Genomic DNA, 17,416 nt, shown 5'->3' with positions numbered 1-17,416 from the left:
GGAAAATTTTCAACCCCTTCTCAGACGATTGTACACCCCCAGTGTGCACACCCTCAGAGGGAGTAACCCCCTCTTTATTAGGAGTCACATCAGCCTCTTCCTCCCTTAATATTCAGAACAGTATCCCACCGTTGTTTCTACTTCCAGTGAAACTGATTGTCATATCCTCCTCTCCCAAGCAGAAGTTGGAAACTCTGTCACGGGGGGTGTACACCGTTGTGATATAGAAATTAACATCGTCCTCTCCCGGGTTTACATCAGGAGCAAGTCTATTAATCATTAATATTAATAATTATATTAATATTAATAATAATTATTGATATTAATGATCACAATAAAGAGAGTAAAAATGAATACTGGTTTAAAAGGTTAACCATTTGTATTCATAATTATTAGTAATATCACTATTAATAATAATATTATGATATTAGCAATTAATGTGACTTAAATCAATACCCAGTGATGCTGGGAATACAATAATGATTAGTATTAGGAACTAATAATATTATTTGATGGCATTAATATTAATAATTAATTGAAAGCAGGCATAATCATGTATTGAAAATCATTATCCATAATTAATAATGGTATCTTATGAATTTTTAGTATCATTGATAATTATTAAAATCGATCATTGATGATTAATAATCATATTATTATTCCTCATTCCACAGGAAGTGTAAACCTACTTGTGATGCTGTTCTTAATAACCAGGGTCGGAAAGCAGGACTTTAGTTTTAATATCGCAGTAGGTGTACACTCAGCACGTGACACTGATCCTAATATGAACGGGGGTAGAGTATCACATGACTCCAATTATAGCAATGGATGGATAGCTACGTGGTAATATTGCTCCTAATATTCCCGGAAGAAGCCTTTGCTATTTGTCCGAATATGGCACTGAGGGGACAGTTTCTCTGAGATATAGTTCCTAGTATACGGAGTTGGAGAGGATGATAATAATTCACAGGATGTGTGCTCCCGCCCAGTGATATTGTAATTACTATCCTGGGAGGGAGAGGATGATATTGCACTCTGTACAGCAGGAGGCGTACACCCAGTCTGGGATATTGTTCTTAATATCCATGGAGGGGACAGGCTGATATTACTCGCAATGTGGCACAGGCTGGACATTCACCCTGTTTCATCCTGCTCAATATTCCAAGGCCGAGAGACAGATATTAATCTCAGTATCACAGACACTGGACAACCACTTGTGATACTCTTCCAAATATCCAGATCAGGTTGCCAGGAGTCACCCCCGGACGGCCCCCCTGACTTCTGGGAGCCCCATCGCGAGGGGGTCAGGCACCCCCCGCGATCGGGCTCCCAGCCGCCAACCCAGGCCGGTCCCCCTGGCTTCTGGGAGCCCCATCGCCGGGGGGTCAGGCACGCCCCCCGATCGGGCTCCCAGCCGCCACCCCCGGCCCGCCCCCCTGGCATCTGGGAGCCCCATCGCCGGGGGGTCAGGCACCCCCCGCGATCGGGCTCCCAGCCGCCACCCCCGGCCCGCCCCCCTGGCTTCTGGGAGCCCCATCGCCGGGGGGTCAGGCACGCCCCCCGATCGGGCTCCCAGCCGCCACCCCCGGCCCGCCCCCCTGGCTTCTGGGAGCCCCATCGCCGGGGGTGCAGGCACGCCCCCCGATCGGGCTCCCAGCCGCCACCCCCGGCCCGCCCCCCTGGCTTCTGGGAGCCCCATCGCCGGGGGTGCAGGCACGCCCCCCGATCGGGCTCCCAGCCGCCACCCCCGGCCCGCCCCCCTGGCTTCTGGGAGCCCCATCGCCGGGGGTGCAGGCACCCCCCGCGATCGGGCTCCCAGCCGCCACCCCCGGCCCGCCCCCCTGGCTTCTGGGAGCCCCATCGCCGGGGGTGCAGGCACCCCCCGCGATCGGGCTCCCAGCCGCCACCCCCGGCCCGCCCCCCTGGCTTCTGGGAGCCCCATCGCCGGGGGTGCAGGCACCCCCCGCGATCGGGCTCCCAGCCGCCACCCCCGGCCCGCCCCCCTGGCTTCTGGGAGCCCCATCGCCGGGGGTGCAGGCACCCCCCGCGATCGGGCTCCCAGCCGCCACCCCCGGCCCGCCCCCCTGGCTTCTGGGAGCCCCATCGCCGGGGGTGCAGGCACCCCCCGCGATCGGGCTCCCAGCCGCCACCCCCGGCCCGCCCCCCTGGCTTCTGGGAGCCCCATCGCCGGGGGTGCAGGCACCCCCCGCGATCGGGCTCCCAGCCGCCACCCCCGGCCCGCCCCCCTGGCTTCTGGGAGCCCCATCGCCGGGGGTGCAGGCACCCCCCGCGATCGGGCTCCCAGCCGCCACCCCCGGCCCGCCCCCCTGGCTTCTGGGAGCCCCATCGCCGGGGGTGCAGGCACCCCCCGCGATCGGGCTCCCAGCCGCCACCCCCGGCCCGCCCCCCTGGCTTCTGGGAGCCCCATCGCCGGGGGTGCAGGCACCCCCCGCGATCGGGCTCCCAGCCGCCACCCCCGGCCCGCCCCCCTGGCTTCTGGGAGCCCCATCGCCGGGGGTGCAGGCACCCCCCGCGATCGGGCTCCCAGCCGCCACCCCCGGCCCGCCCCCCTGGCTTCTGGGAGCCCCATCGCCGGGGGTGCAGGCACCCCCCGCGATCGGGCTCCCAGCCGCCACCCCCGGCCCGCCCCCCTGGCTTCTGGGAGCCCCATCGCCGGGGGTGCAGGCACCCCCCGCGATCGGGCTCCCAGCCGCCACCCCCGGCCCGCCCCCCTGGCTTCTGGGAGCCCCATCGCCGGGGGTGCAGGCACCCCCCGCGATCGGGCTCCCAGCCGCCACCCCCGGCCCGCCCCCCTGGCTTCTGGGAGCCCCATCGCCGGGGGTGCAGGCACCCCCCGCGATCGGGCTCCCAGCCGCCACCCCCGGCCCGCCCCCCTGGCTTCTGGGAGCCCCATCGCCGGGGGTGCAGGCACCCCCCGCGATCGGGCTCCCAGCCGCCACCCCCGGCCCGCCCCCCTGGCTTCTGGGAGCCCCATCGCCGGGGGTGCAGGCACCCCCCGCGATCGGGCTCCCAGCCGCCACCCCCGGCCCGCCCCCCTGGCTTCTGGGAGCCCCATCGCCGGGGGTGCAGGCACCCCCCGCGATCGGGCTCCCAGCCGCCACCCCCGGCCCGCCCCCCTGGCTTCTGGGAGCCCCATCGCCGGGGGTGCAGGCACCCCCCGCGATCGGGCTCCCAGCCGCCACCCCCGGCCCGCCCCCCTGGCTTCTGGGAGCCCCATCGCCGGGGGTGCAGGCACCCCCCGCGATCGGGCTCCCAGCCGCCACCCCCGGCCCGCCCCCCTGGCTTCTGGGAGCCCCATCGCCGGGGGTGCAGGCACCCCCCGCGATCGGGCTCCCAGCCGCCACCCCCGGCCCGCCCCCCTGGCTTCTGGGAGCCCCATCGCCGGGGGTGCAGGCACCCCCCGCGATCGGGCTCCCAGCCGCCACCCCCGGCCCGCCCCCCTGGCTTCTGGGAGCCCCATCGCCGGGGGTGCAGGCACCCCCCGCGATCGGGCTCCCAGCCGCCACCCCCGGCCCGCCCCCCTGGCTTCTGGGAGCCCCATCGCCGGGGGTGCAGGCACCCCCCGCGATCGGGCTCCCAGCCGCCACCCCCGGCCCGCCCCCCTGGCTTCTGGGAGCCCCATCGCCGGGGGTGCAGGCACCCCCCGCGATCGGGCTCCCAGCCGCCACCCCCGGCCCGCCCCCCTGGCTTCTGGGAGCCCCATCGCCGGGGGTGCAGGCACCCCCCGCGATCGGGCTCCCAGCCGCCACCCCCGGCCCGCCCCCCTGGCTTCTGGGAGCCCCATCGCCGGGGGTGCAGGCACCCCCCGCGATCGGGCTCCCAGCCGCCACCCCCGGCCCGCCCCCCTGGCTTCTGGGAGCCCCATCGCCGGGGGTGCAGGCACCCCCCGCGATCGGGCTCCCAGCCGCCACCCCCGGCCCGCCCCCCTGGCTTCTGGGAGCCCCATCGCCGGGGGTGCAGGCACCCCCCGCGATCGGGCTCCCAGCCGCCACCCCCGGCCCGCCCCCCTGGCTTCTGGGAGCCCCATCGCCGGGGGTGCAGGCACCCCCCGCGATCGGGCTCCCAGCCGCCACCCCCGGCCCGCCCCCCTGGCTTCTGGGAGCCCCATCGCCGGGGGTGCAGGCACCCCCCGCGATCGGGCTCCCAGCCGCCACCCCCGGCCCGCCCCCCTGGCTTCTGGGAGCCCCATCGCCGGGGGTGCAGGCACCCCCCGCGATCGGGCTCCCAGCCGCCACCCCCGGCCCGCCCCCCTGGCTTCTGGGAGCCCCATCGCCGGGGGTGCAGGCACCCCCCGCGATCGGGCTCCCAGCCGCCACCCCCGGCCCGCCCCCCTGGCTTCTGGGAGCCCCATCGCCGGGGGTGCAGGCACCCCCCGCGATCGGGCTCCCAGCCGCCACCCCCGGCCCGCCCCCCTGGCTTCTGGGAGCCCCATCGCCGGGGGTGCAGGCACCCCCCGCGATCGGGCTCCCAGCCGCCACCCCCGGCCCGCCCCCCTGGCTTCTGGGAGCCCCATCGCCGGGGGTGCAGGCACCCCCCGCGATCGGGCTCCCAGCCGCCACCCCCGGCCCGCCCCCCTGGCTTCTGGGAGCCCCATCGCCGGGGGTGCAGGCACCCCCCGCGATCGGGCTCCCAGCCGCCACCCCCGGCCCGCCCCCCTGGCTTCTGGGAGCCCCATCGCCGGGGGTGCAGGCACCCCCCGCGATCGGGCTCCCAGCCGCCACCCCCGGCCCGCCCCCCTGGCTTCTGGGAGCCCCATCGCCGGGGGTGCAGGCACCCCCCGCGATCGGGCTCCCAGCCGCCACCCCCGGCCCGCCCCCCTGGCTTCTGGGAGCCCCATCGCCGGGGGTGCAGGCACCCCCCGCGATCGGGCTCCCAGCCGCCACCCCCGGCCCGCCCCCCTGGCTTCTGGGAGCCCCATCGCCGGGGGTGCAGGCACCCCCCGCGATCGGGCTCCCAGCCGCCACCCCCGGCCCGCCCCCCTGGCTTCTGGGAGCCCCATCGCCGGGGGTGCAGGCACCCCCCGCGATCGGGCTCCCAGCCGCCACCCCCGGCCCGCCCCCCTGGCTTCTGGGAGCCCCATCGCCGGGGGTGCAGGCACCCCCCGCGATCGGGCTCCCAGCCGCCACCCCCGGCCCGCCCCCCTGGCTTCTGGGAGCCCCATCGCCGGGGGTGCAGGCACCCCCCGCGATCGGGCTCCCAGCCGCCACCCCCGGCCCGCCCCCCTGGCTTCTGGGAGCCCCATCGCCGGGGGTGCAGGCACCCCCCGCGATCGGGCTCCCAGCCGCCACCCCCGGCCCGCCCCCCTGGCTTCTGGGAGCCCCATCGCCGGGGGTGCAGGCACCCCCCGCGATCGGGCTCCCAGCCGCCACCCCCGGCCCGCCCCCCTGGCTTCTGGGAGCCCCATCGCCGGGGGTGCAGGCACCCCCCGCGATCGGGCTCCCAGCCGCCACCCCCGGCCCGCCCCCCTGGCTTCTGGGAGCCCCATCGCCGGGGGTGCAGGCACCCCCCGCGATCGGGCTCCCAGCCGCCACCCCCGGCCCGCCCCCCTGGCTTCTGGGAGCCCCATCGCCGGGGGTGCAGGCACCCCCCGCGATCGGGCTCCCAGCCGCCACCCCCGGCCCGCCCCCCTGGCTTCTGGGAGCCCCATCGCCGGGGGTGCAGGCACCCCCCGCGATCGGGCTCCCAGCCGCCACCCCCGGCCCGCCCCCCTGGCTTCTGGGAGCCCCATCGCCGGGGGTGCAGGCACCCCCCGCGATCGGGCTCCCAGCCGCCACCCCCGGCCCGCCCCCCTGGCTTCTGGGAGCCCCATCGCCGGGGGTGCAGGCACCCCCCGCGATCGGGCTCCCAGCCGCCACCCCCGGCCCGCCCCCCTGGCTTCTGGGAGCCCCATCGCCGGGGGTGCAGGCACCCCCCGCGATCGGGCTCCCAGCCGCCACCCCCGGCCCGCCCCCCTGGCTTCTGGGAGCCCCATCGCCGGGGGTGCAGGCACCCCCCGCGATCGGGCTCCCAGCCGCCACCCCCGGCCCGCCCCCCTGGCTTCTGGGAGCCCCATCGCCGGGGGTGCAGGCACCCCCCGCGATCGGGCTCCCAGCCGCCACCCCCGGCCCGCCCCCCTGGCTTCTGGGAGCCCCATCGCCGGGGGTGCAGGCACCCCCCGCGATCGGGCTCCCAGCCGCCACCCCCGGCCCGCCCCCCTGGCTTCTGGGAGCCCCATCGCCGGGGGTGCAGGCACCCCCCGCGATCGGGCTCCCAGCCGCCACCCCCGGCCCGCCCCCCTGGCTTCTGGGAGCCCCATCGCCGGGGGTGCAGGCACCCCCCGCGATCGGGCTCCCAGCCGCCACCCCCGGCCCGCCCCCCTGGCTTCTGGGAGCCCCATCGCCGGGGGTGCAGGCACCCCCCGCGATCGGGCTCCCAGCCGCCACCCCCGGCCCGCCCCCCTGGCTTCTGGGAGCCCCATCGCCGGGGGTGCAGGCACCCCCCGCGATCGGGCTCCCAGCCGCCACCCCCGGCCCGCCCCCCTGGCTTCTGGGAGCCCCATCGCCGGGGGTGCAGGCACCCCCCGCGATCGGGCTCCCAGCCGCCACCCCCGGCCCGCCCCCCTGGCTTCTGGGAGCCCCATCGCCGGGGGTGCAGGCACCCCCCGCGATCGGGCTCCCAGCCGCCACCCCCGGCCCGCCCCCCTGGCTTCTGGGAGCCCCATCGCCGGGGGTGCAGGCACCCCCCGCGATCGGGCTCCCAGCCGCCACCCCCGGCCCGCCCCCCTGGCTTCTGGGAGCCCCATCGCCGGGGGTGCAGGCACCCCCCGCGATCGGGCTCCCAGCCGCCACCCCCGGCCCGCCCCCCTGGCTTCTGGGAGCCCCATCGCCGGGGGTGCAGGCACCCCCCGCGATCGGGCTCCCAGCCGCCACCCCCGGCCCGCCCCCCTGGCTTCTGGGAGCCCCATCGCCGGGGGTGCAGGCACCCCCCGCGATCGGGCTCCCAGCCGCCACCCCCGGCCCGCCCCCCTGGCTTCTGGGAGCCCCATCGCCGGGGGTGCAGGCACCCCCCGCGATCGGGCTCCCAGCCGCCACCCCCGGCCCGCCCCCCTGGCTTCTGGGAGCCCCATCGCCGGGGGTGCAGGCACCCCCCGCGATCGGGCTCCCAGCCGCCACCCCCGGCCCGCCCCCCTGGCTTCTGGGAGCCCCATCGCCGGGGGTGCAGGCACCCCCCGCGATCGGGCTCCCAGCCGCCACCCCCGGCCCGCCCCCCTGGCTTCTGGGAGCCCCATCGCCGGGGGTGCAGGCACCCCCCGCGATCGGGCTCCCAGCCGCCACCCCCGGCCCGCCCCCCTGGCTTCTGGGAGCCCCATCGCCGGGGGTGCAGGCACCCCCCGCGATCGGGCTCCCAGCCGCCACCCCCGGCCCGCCCCCCTGGCTTCTGGGAGCCCCATCGCCGGGGGTGCAGGCACCCCCCGCGATCGGGCTCCCAGCCGCCACCCCCGGCCCGCCCCCCTGGCTTCTGGGAGCCCCATCGCCGGGGGTGCAGGCACCCCCCGCGATCGGGCTCCCAGCCGCCACCCCCGGCCCGCCCCCCTGGCTTCTGGGAGCCCCATCGCCGGGGGTGCAGGCACCCCCCGCGATCGGGCTCCCAGCCGCCACCCCCGGCCCGCCCCCCTGGCTTCTGGGAGCCCCATCGCCGGGGGTGCAGGCACCCCCCGCGATCGGGCTCCCAGCCGCCACCCCCGGCCCGCCCCCCTGGCTTCTGGGAGCCCCATCGCCGGGGGTGCAGGCACCCCCCGCGATCGGGCTCCCAGCCGCCACCCCCGGCCCGCCCCCCTGGCTTCTGGGAGCCCCATCGCCGGGGGTGCAGGCACCCCCCGCGATCGGGCTCCCAGCCGCCACCCCCGGCCCGCCCCCCTGGCTTCTGGGAGCCCCATCGCCGGGGGTGCAGGCACCCCCCGCGATCGGGCTCCCAGCCGCCACCCCCGGCCCGCCCCCCTGGCTTCTGGGAGCCCCATCGCCGGGGGTGCAGGCACCCCCCGCGATCGGGCTCCCAGCCGCCACCCCCGGCCCGCCCCCCTGGCTTCTGGGAGCCCCATCGCCGGGGGTGCAGGCACCCCCCGCGATCGGGCTCCCAGCCGCCACCCCCGGCCCGCCCCCCTGGCTTCTGGGAGCCCCATCGCCGGGGGTGCAGGCACCCCCCGCGATCGGGCTCCCAGCCGCCACCCCCGGCCCGCCCCCCTGGCTTCTGGGAGCCCCATCGCCGGGGGTGCAGGCACCCCCCGCGATCGGGCTCCCAGCCGCCACCCCCGGCCCGCCCCCCTGGCTTCTGGGAGCCCCATCGCCGGGGGTGCAGGCACCCCCCGCGATCGGGCTCCCAGCCGCCACCCCCGGCCCGCCCCCCTGGCTTCTGGGAGCCCCATCGCCGGGGGTGCAGGCACCCCCCGCGATCGGGCTCCCAGCCGCCACCCCCGGCCCGCCCCCCTGGCTTCTGGGAGCCCCATCGCCGGGGGTGCAGGCACCCCCCGCGATCGGGCTCCCAGCCGCCACCCCCGGCCCGCCCCCCTGGCTTCTGGGAGCCCCATCGCCGGGGGTGCAGGCACCCCCCGCGATCGGGCTCCCAGCCGCCACCCCCGGCCCGCCCCCCTGGCTTCTGGGAGCCCCATCGCCGGGGGTGCAGGCACCCCCCGCGATCGGGCTCCCAGCCGCCACCCCCGGCCCGCCCCCCTGGCTTCTGGGAGCCCCATCGCCGGGGGTGCAGGCACCCCCCGCGATCGGGCTCCCAGCCGCCACCCCCGGCCCGCCCCCCTGGCTTCTGGGAGCCCCATCGCCGGGGGTGCAGGCACCCCCCGCGATCGGGCTCCCAGCCGCCACCCCCGGCCCGCCCCCCTGGCTTCTGGGAGCCCCATCGCCGGGGGTGCAGGCACCCCCCGCGATCGGGCTCCCAGCCGCCACCCCCGGCCCGCCCCCCTGGCTTCTGGGAGCCCCATCGCCGGGGGTGCAGGCACCCCCCGCGATCGGGCTCCCAGCCGCCACCCCCGGCCCGCCCCCCTGGCTTCTGGGAGCCCCATCGCCGGGGGTGCAGGCACCCCCCGCGATCGGGCTCCCAGCCGCCACCCCCGGCCCGCCCCCCTGGCTTCTGGGAGCCTTGTGGACCCCCAGCCTCTTTCTCATATTCTGAGTAATATCATCTCCCCATCGGAAAATTTTCAACCCCTTCTCAGACGATTGTACACCCCCAGTGTGCACACCCTCAGAGGGAGTAACCCCCTCTTTATTAGGAGTCACATCAGCCTCTTCCTCCCTTAATATTCAGAACAGTATCCCACCGTTGTTTCTACTTCCAGTGAAACTGATTGTCATATCCTCCTCTCCCAAGCAGAAGTTGGAAACTCTGTCACGGGGGGTGTACACCGTTGTGATATAGAAATTAACATCGTCCTCTCCCGGGTTTACATCAGGAGCAAGTCTATTAATCATTAATATTAATAATTATATTAATATTAATAATAATTATTGATATTAATGATCACAATAAAGAGAGTAAAAATGAATACTGGTTTAAAAGGTTAACCATTTGTATTCATAATTATTAGTAATATCACTATTAATAATAATATTATGATATTAGCAATTAATGTGACTTAAATCAATACCCAGTGATGCTGGGAATACAATAATGATTAGTATTAGGAACTAATAATATTATTTGATGGCATTAATATTAATAATTAATTGAAAGCAGGCATAATCATGTATTGAAAATCATTATCCATAATTAATAATGGTATCTTATGAATTTTTAGTATCATTGATAATTATTAAAATCGATCATTGATGATTAATAATCATATTATTATTCCTCATTCCACAGGAAGTGTAAACCTACTTGTGATGCTGTTCTTAATAACCAGGGTCGGAAAGCAGGACTTTAGTTTTAATATCGCAGTAGGTGTACACTCAGCACGTGACACTGATCCTAATATGAACGGGGGTAGAGTATCACATGACTCCAATTATAGCAATGGATGGATAGCTACGTGGTAATATTGCTCCTAATATTCCCGGAAGAAGCCTTTGCTATTTGTCCGAATATGGCACTGAGGGGACAGTTTCTCTGAGATATAGTTCCTAGTATACGGAGTTGGAGAGGATGATAATAATTCACAGGATGTGTGCTCCCGCCCAGTGATATTGTAATTACTATCCTGGGAGGGAGAGGATGATATTGCACTCTGTACAGCAGGAGGCGTACACCCAGTCTGGGATATTGTTCTTAATATCCATGGAGGGGACAGGCTGATATTACTCGCAATGTGGCACAGGCTGGACATTCACCCTGTTTCATCCTGCTCAATATTCCAAGGCCGAGAGACAGATATTAATCTCAGTATCACAGACACTGGACAACCACTTGTGATACTCTTCCAAATATCCAGATCAGGTTGCCAGGAGTCACCCCCGGACGGCCCCCCTGACTTCTGGGAGCCCCATCGCGAGGGGGTCAGGCACCCCCCGCGATCGGGCTCCCAGCCGCCAACCCAGGCCGGTCCCCCTGGCTTCTGGGAGCCCCATCGCCGGGGGGTCAGGCACGCCCCCCGATCGGGCTCCCAGCCGCCATCCCCGGCCCGCCCCCCTGGCATCTGGGAGCCCCATCGCCGGGGGGTCAGGCACCCCCCGCGATCGGGCTCCCAGCCGCCACCCCCGGCCCGCCCCCCTGGCTTCTGGGAGCCCCATCGCCGGGGGGTCAGGCACGCCCCCCGATCGGGCTCCCAGCCGCCACCCCCGGCCCGCCCCCCTGGCTTCTGGGAGCCCCATCGCCGGGGGTGCAGGCACGCCCCCCGATCGGGCTCCCAGCCGCCACCCCCGGCCCGCCCCCCTGGCTTCTGGGAGCCCCATCGCCGGGGGTGCAGGCACCCCCCGCGATCGGGCTCCCAGCCGCCACCCCCGGCCCGCCCCCCTGGCTTCTGGGAGCCCCATCGCCGGGGGTGCAGGCACCCCCCGCGATCGGGCTCCCAGCCGCCACCCCCGGCCCGCCCCCCTGGCTTCTGGGAGCCCCATCGCCGGGGGTGCAGGCACCCCCCGCGATCGGGCTCCCAGCCGCCACCCCCGGCCCGCCCCCCTGGCTTCTGGGAGCCCCATCGCCGGGGGTGCAGGCACCCCCCGCGATCGGGCTCCCAGCCGCCACCCCCGGCCCGCCCCCCTGGCTTCTGGGAGCCCCATCGCCGGGGGTGCAGGCACCCCCCGCGATCGGGCTCCCAGCCGCCACCCCCGGCCCGCCCCCCTGGCTTCTGGGAGCCCCATCGCCGGGGGTGCAGGCACCCCCCGCGATCGGGCTCCCAGCCGCCACCCCCGGCCCGCCCCCCTGGCTTCTGGGAGCCCCATCGCCGGGGGTGCAGGCACCCCCCGCGATCGGGCTCCCAGCCGCCACCCCCGGCCCGCCCCCCTGGCTTCTGGGAGCCCCATCGCCGGGGGTGCAGGCACCCCCCGCGATCGGGCTCCCAGCCGCCACCCCCGGCCCGCCCCCCTGGCTTCTGGGAGCCCCATCGCCGGGGGTGCAGGCACCCCCCGCGATCGGGCTCCCAGCCGCCACCCCCGGCCCGCCCCCCTGGCTTCTGGGAGCCCCATCGCCGGGGGTGCAGGCACCCCCCGCGATCGGGCTCCCAGCCGCCACCCCCGGCCCGCCCCCCTGGCTTCTGGGAGCCCCATCGCCGGGGGTGCAGGCACCCCCCGCGATCGGGCTCCCAGCCGCCACCCCCGGCCCGCCCCCCTGGCTTCTGGGAGCCCCATCGCCGGGGGTGCAGGCACCCCCCGCGATCGGGCTCCCAGCCGCCACCCCCGGCCCGCCCCCCTGGCTTCTGGGAGCCCCATCGCCGGGGGTGCAGGCACCCCCCGCGATCGGGCTCCCAGCCGCCACCCCCGGCCCGCCCCCCTGGCTTCTGGGAGCCCCATCGCCGGGGGTGCAGGCACCCCCCGCGATCGGGCTCCCAGCCGCCACCCCCGGCCCGCCCCCCTGGCTTCTGGGAGCCCCATCGCCGGGGGTGCAGGCACCCCCCGCGATCGGGCTCCCAGCCGCCACCCCCGGCCCGCCCCCCTGGCTTCTGGGAGCCCCATCGCCGGGGGTGCAGGCACCCCCCGCGATCGGGCTCCCAGCCGCCACCCCCGGCCCGCCCCCCTGGCTTCTGGGAGCCCCATCGCCGGGGGTGCAGGCACCCCCCGCGATCGGGCTCCCAGCCGCCACCCCCGGCCCGCCCCCCTGGCTTCTGGGAGCCCCATCGCCGGGGGTGCAGGCACCCCCCGCGATCGGGCTCCCAGCCGCCACCCCCGGCCCGCCCCCCTGGCTTCTGGGAGCCCCATCGCCGGGGGTGCAGGCACCCCCCGCGATCGGGCTCCCAGCCGCCACCCCCGGCCCGCCCCCCTGGCTTCTGGGAGCCCCATCGCCGGGGGTGCAGGCACCCCCCGCGATCGGGCTCCCAGCCGCCACCCCCGGCCCGCCCCCCTGGCTTCTGGGAGCCCCATCGCCGGGGGTGCAGGCACCCCCCGCGATCGGGCTCCCAGCCGCCACCCCCGGCCCGCCCCCCTGGCTTCTGGGAGCCCCATCGCCGGGGGTGCAGGCACCCCCCGCGATCGGGCTCCCAGCCGCCACCCCCGGCCCGCCCCCCTGGCTTCTGGGAGCCCCATCGCCGGGGGTGCAGGCACCCCCCGCGATCGGGCTCCCAGCCGCCACCCCCGGCCCGCCCCCCTGGCTTCTGGGAGCCCCATCGCCGGGGGTGCAGGCACCCCCCGCGATCGGGCTCCCAGCCGCCACCCCCGGCCCGCCCCCCTGGCTTCTGGGAGCCCCATCGCCGGGGGTGCAGGCACCCCCCGCGATCGGGCTCCCAGCCGCCACCCCCGGCCCGCCCCCCTGGCTTCTGGGAGCCCCATCGCCGGGGGTGCAGGCACCCCCCGCGATCGGGCTCCCAGCCGCCACCCCCGGCCCGCCCCCCTGGCTTCTGGGAGCCCCATCGCCGGGGGTGCAGGCACCCCCCGCGATCGGGCTCCCAGCCGCCACCCCCGGCCCGCCCCCCTGGCTTCTGGGAGCCCCATCGCCGGGGGTGCAGGCACCCCCCGCGATCGGGCTCCCAGCCGCCACCCCCGGCCCGCCCCCCTGGCTTCTGGGAGCCCCATCGCCGGGGGTGCAGGCACCCCCCGCGATCGGGCTCCCAGCCGCCACCCCCGGCCCGCCCCCCTGGCTTCTGGGAGCCCCATCGCCGGGGGTGCAGGCACCCCCCGCGATCGGGCTCCCAGCCGCCACCCCCGGCCCGCCCCCCTGGCTTCTGGGAGCCCCATCGCCGGGGGTGCAGGCACCCCCCGCGATCGGGCTCCCAGCCGCCACCCCCGGCCCGCCCCCCTGGCTTCTGGGAGCCCCATCGCCGGGGGTGCAGGCACCCCCCGCGATCGGGCTCCCAGCCGCCACCCCCGGCCCGCCCCCCTGGCTTCTGGGAGCCCCATCGCCGGGGGTGCAGGCACCCCCCGCGATCGGGCTCCCAGCCGCCACCCCCGGCCCGCCCCCCTGGCTTCTGGGAGCCCCATCGCCGGGGGTGCAGGCACCCCCCGCGATCGGGCTCCCAGCCGCCACCCCCGGCCCGCCCCCCTGGCTTCTGGGAGCCCCATCGCCGGGGGTGCAGGCACCCCCCGCGATCGGGCTCCCAGCCGCCACCCCCGGCCCGCCCCCCTGGCTTCTGGGAGCCCCATCGCCGGGGGTGCAGGCACCCCCCGCGATCGGGCTCCCAGCCGCCACCCCCGGCCCGCCCCCCTGGCTTCTGGGAGCCCCATCGCCGGGGGTGCAGGCACCCCCCGCGATCGGGCTCCCAGCCGCCACCCCCGGCCCGCCCCCCTGGCTTCTGGGAGCCCCATCGCCGGGGGTGCAGGCACCCCCCGCGATCGGGCTCCCAGCCGCCACCCCCGGCCCGCCCCCCTGGCTTCTGGGAGCCCCATCGCCGGGGGTGCAGGCACCCCCCGCGATCGGGCTCCCAGCCGCCACCCCCGGCCCGCCCCCCTGGCTTCTGGGAGCCCCATCGCCGGGGGTGCAGGCACCCCCCGCGATCGGGCTCCCAGCCGCCACCCCCGGCCCGCCCCCCTGGCTTCTGGGAGCCCCATCGCCGGGGGTGCAGGCACCCCCCGCGATCGGGCTCCCAGCCGCCACCCCCGGCCCGCCCCCCTGGCTTCTGGGAGCCCCATCGCCGGGGGTGCAGGCACCCCCCGCGATCGGGCTCCCAGCCGCCACCCCCGGCCCGCCCCCCTGGCTTCTGGGAGCCCCATCGCCGGGGGTGCAGGCACCCCCCGCGATCGGGCTCCCAGCCGCCACCCCCGGCCCGCCCCCCTGGCTTCTGGGAGCCCCATCGCCGGGGGTGCAGGCACCCCCCGCGATCGGGCTCCCAGCCGCCACCCCCGGCCCGCCCCCCTGGCTTCTGGGAGCCCCATCGCCGGGGGTGCAGGCACCCCCCGCGATCGGGCTCCCAGCCGCCACCCCCGGCCCGCCCCCCTGGCTTCTGGGAGCCCCATCGCCGGGGGTGCAGGCACCCCCCGCGATCGGGCTCCCAGCCGCCACCCCCGGCCCGCCCCCCTGGCTTCTGGGAGCCCCATCGCCGGGGGTGCAGGCACCCCCCGCGATCGGGCTCCCAGCCGCCACCCCCGGCCCGCCCCCCTGGCTTCTGGGAGCCCCATCGCCGGGGGTGCAGGCACCCCCCGCGATCGGGCTCCCAGCCGCCACCCCCGGCCCGCCCCCCTGGCTTCTGGGAGCCCCATCGCCGGGGGTGCAGGCACCCCCCGCGATCGGGCTCCCAGCCGCCACCCCCGGCCCGCCCCCCTGGCTTCTGGGAGCCCCATCGCCGGGGGTGCAGGCACCCCCCGCGATCGGGCTCCCAGCCGCCACCCCCGGCCCGCCCCCCTGGCTTCTGGGAGCCCCATCGCCGGGGGTGCAGGCACCCCCCGCGATCGGGCTCCCAGCCGCCACCCCCGGCCCGCCCCCCTGGCTTCTGGGAGCCCCATCGCCGGGGGTGCAGGCACCCCCCGCGATCGGGCTCCCAGCCGCCACCCCCGGCCCGCCCCCCTGGCTTCTGGGAGCCCCATCGCCGGGGGTGCAGGCACCCCCCGCGATCGGGCTCCCAGCCGCCACCCCCGGCCCGCCCCCCTGGCTTCTGGGAGCCCCATCGCCGGGGGTGCAGGCACCCCCCGCGATCGGGCTCCCAGCCGCCACCCCCGGCCCGCCCCCCTGGCTTCTGGGAGCCCCATCGCCGGGGGTGCAGGCACCCCCCGCGATCGGGCTCCCAGCCGCCACCCCCGGCCCGCCCCCCTGGCTTCTGGGAGCCCCATCGCCGGGGGTGCAGGCACCCCCCGCGATCGGGCTCCCAGCCGCCACCCCCGGCCCGCCCCCCTGGCTTCTGGGAGCCCCATCGCCGGGGGTGCAGGCACCCCCCGCGATCGGGCTCCCAGCCGCCACCCCCGGCCCGCCCCCCTGGCTTCTGGGAGCCCCATCGCCGGGGGTGCAGGCACCCCCCGCGATCGGGCTCCCAGCCGCCACCCCCGGCCCGCCCCCCTGGCTTCTGGGAGCCCCATCGCCGGGGGTGCAGGCACCCCCCGCGATCGGGCTCCCAGCCGCCACCCCCGGCCCGCCCCCCTGGCTTCTGGGAGCCCCATCGCCGGGGGTGCAGGCACCCCCCGCGATCGGGCTCCCAGCCGCCACCCCCGGCCCGCCCCCCTGGCTTCTGGGAGCCCCATCGCCGGGGGTGCAGGCACCCCCCGCGATCGGGCTCCCAGCCGCCACCCCCGGCCCGCCCCCCTGGCTTCTGGGAGCCCCATCGCCGGGGGTGCAGGCACCCCCCGCGATCGGGCTCCCAGCCGCCACCCCCGGCCCGCCCCCCTGGCTTCTGGGAGCCCCATCGCCGGGGGTGCAGGCACCCCCCGCGATCGGGCTCCCAGCCGCCACCCCCGGCCCGCCCCCCTGGCTTCTGGGAGCCCCATCGCCGGGGGTGCAGGCACCCCCCGCGATCGGGCTCCCAGCCGCCACCCCCGGCCCGCCCCCCTGGCTTCTGGGAGCCCCATCGCCGGGGGTGCAGGCACCCCCCGCGATCGGGCTCCCAGCCGCCACCCCCGGCCCGCCCCCCTGGCTTCTGGGAGCCCCATCGCCGGGGGTGCAGGCACCCCCCGCGATCGGGCTCCCAGCCGCCACCCCCGGCCCGCCCCCCTGGCTTCTGGGAGCCCCATCGCCGGGGGTGCAGGCACCCCCCGCGATCGGGCTCCCAGCCGCCACCCCCGGCCCGCCCCCCTGGCTTCTGGGAGCCCCATCGCCGGGGGTGCAGGCACCCCCCGCGATCGGGCTCCCAGCCGCCACCCCCGGCCCGCCCCCCTGGCTTCTGGGAGCCCCATCGCCGGGGGTGCAGGCACCCCCCGCGATCGGGCTCCCAGCCGCCACCCCCGGCCCGCCCCCCTGGCTTCTGGGAGCCCCATCGCCGGGGGTGCAGGCACCCCCCGCGATCGGGCTCCCAGCCGCCACCCCCGGCCCGCCCCCCTGGCTTCTGGGAGCCCCATCGCCGGGGGTGCAGGCACCCCCCGCGATCGGGCTCCCAGCCGCCACCCCCGGCCCGCCCCCCTGGCTTCTGGGAGCCCCATCGCCGGGGGTGCAGGCACCCCCCGCGATCGGGCTCCCAGCCGCCACCCCCGGCCCGCCCCCCTGGCTTCTGGGAGCCCCATCGCCGGGGGTGCAGGCACCCCCCGCGATCGGGCTCCCAGCCGCCACCCCCGGCCCGCCCCCCTGGCTTCTGGGAGCCCCATCGCCGGGGGTGCAGGCACCCCCCGCGATCGGGCTCCCAGCCGCCACCCCCGGCCCGCCCCCCTGGCTTCTGGGAGCCCCATCGCCGGGGGTGCAGGCACCCCCCGCGATCGGGCTCCCAGCCGCCACCCCCGGCCCGCCCCCCTGGCTTCTGGGAGCCCCATCGCCGGGGGTGCAGGCACCCCCCGCGATCGGGCTCCCAGCCGCCACCCCCGGCCCGCCCCCCTGGCTTCTGGGAGCCCCATCGCCGGGGGTGCAGGCACCCCCCGCGATCGGGCTCCCAGCCGCCACCCCCGGCCCGCCCCCCTGGCTTCTGGGAGCCCCATCGCCGGGGGTGCAGGCACCCCCCGCGATCGGGCTCCCAGCCGCCACCCCCGGCCCGCCCCCCTGGCTTCTGGGAGCCCCATCGCCGGGGGTGCAGGCACCCCGCGCGATCGGGCTCCCAGCCGCCACCCCCGGCCCGCCCCCCTGGCTTCTGGGAGCCCCATCGCCGGGGGTGCAGGCACCCCGCGCGATCGGGCTCCCAGCCGCCACCCCCGGCCCGCCCCCCTGGCTTCTGGGAGCCCCATCGCCGGGGGTGCAGGCACCCCGCGCGATCGGGCTCCCA

This window comes from Macaca mulatta, chromosome 6 (genome assembly GCF_049350105.2).
Source record: "Macaca mulatta isolate MMU2019108-1 chromosome 6, T2T-MMU8v2.0, whole genome shotgun sequence".
In the NCBI taxonomy this organism is placed as follows: Eukaryota; Metazoa; Chordata; class Mammalia; order Primates; family Cercopithecidae; genus Macaca; species Macaca mulatta.
The sequence above is the reverse complement of the archived record's forward strand: the minus strand, read 5'-3'. Positions refer to the sequence as shown.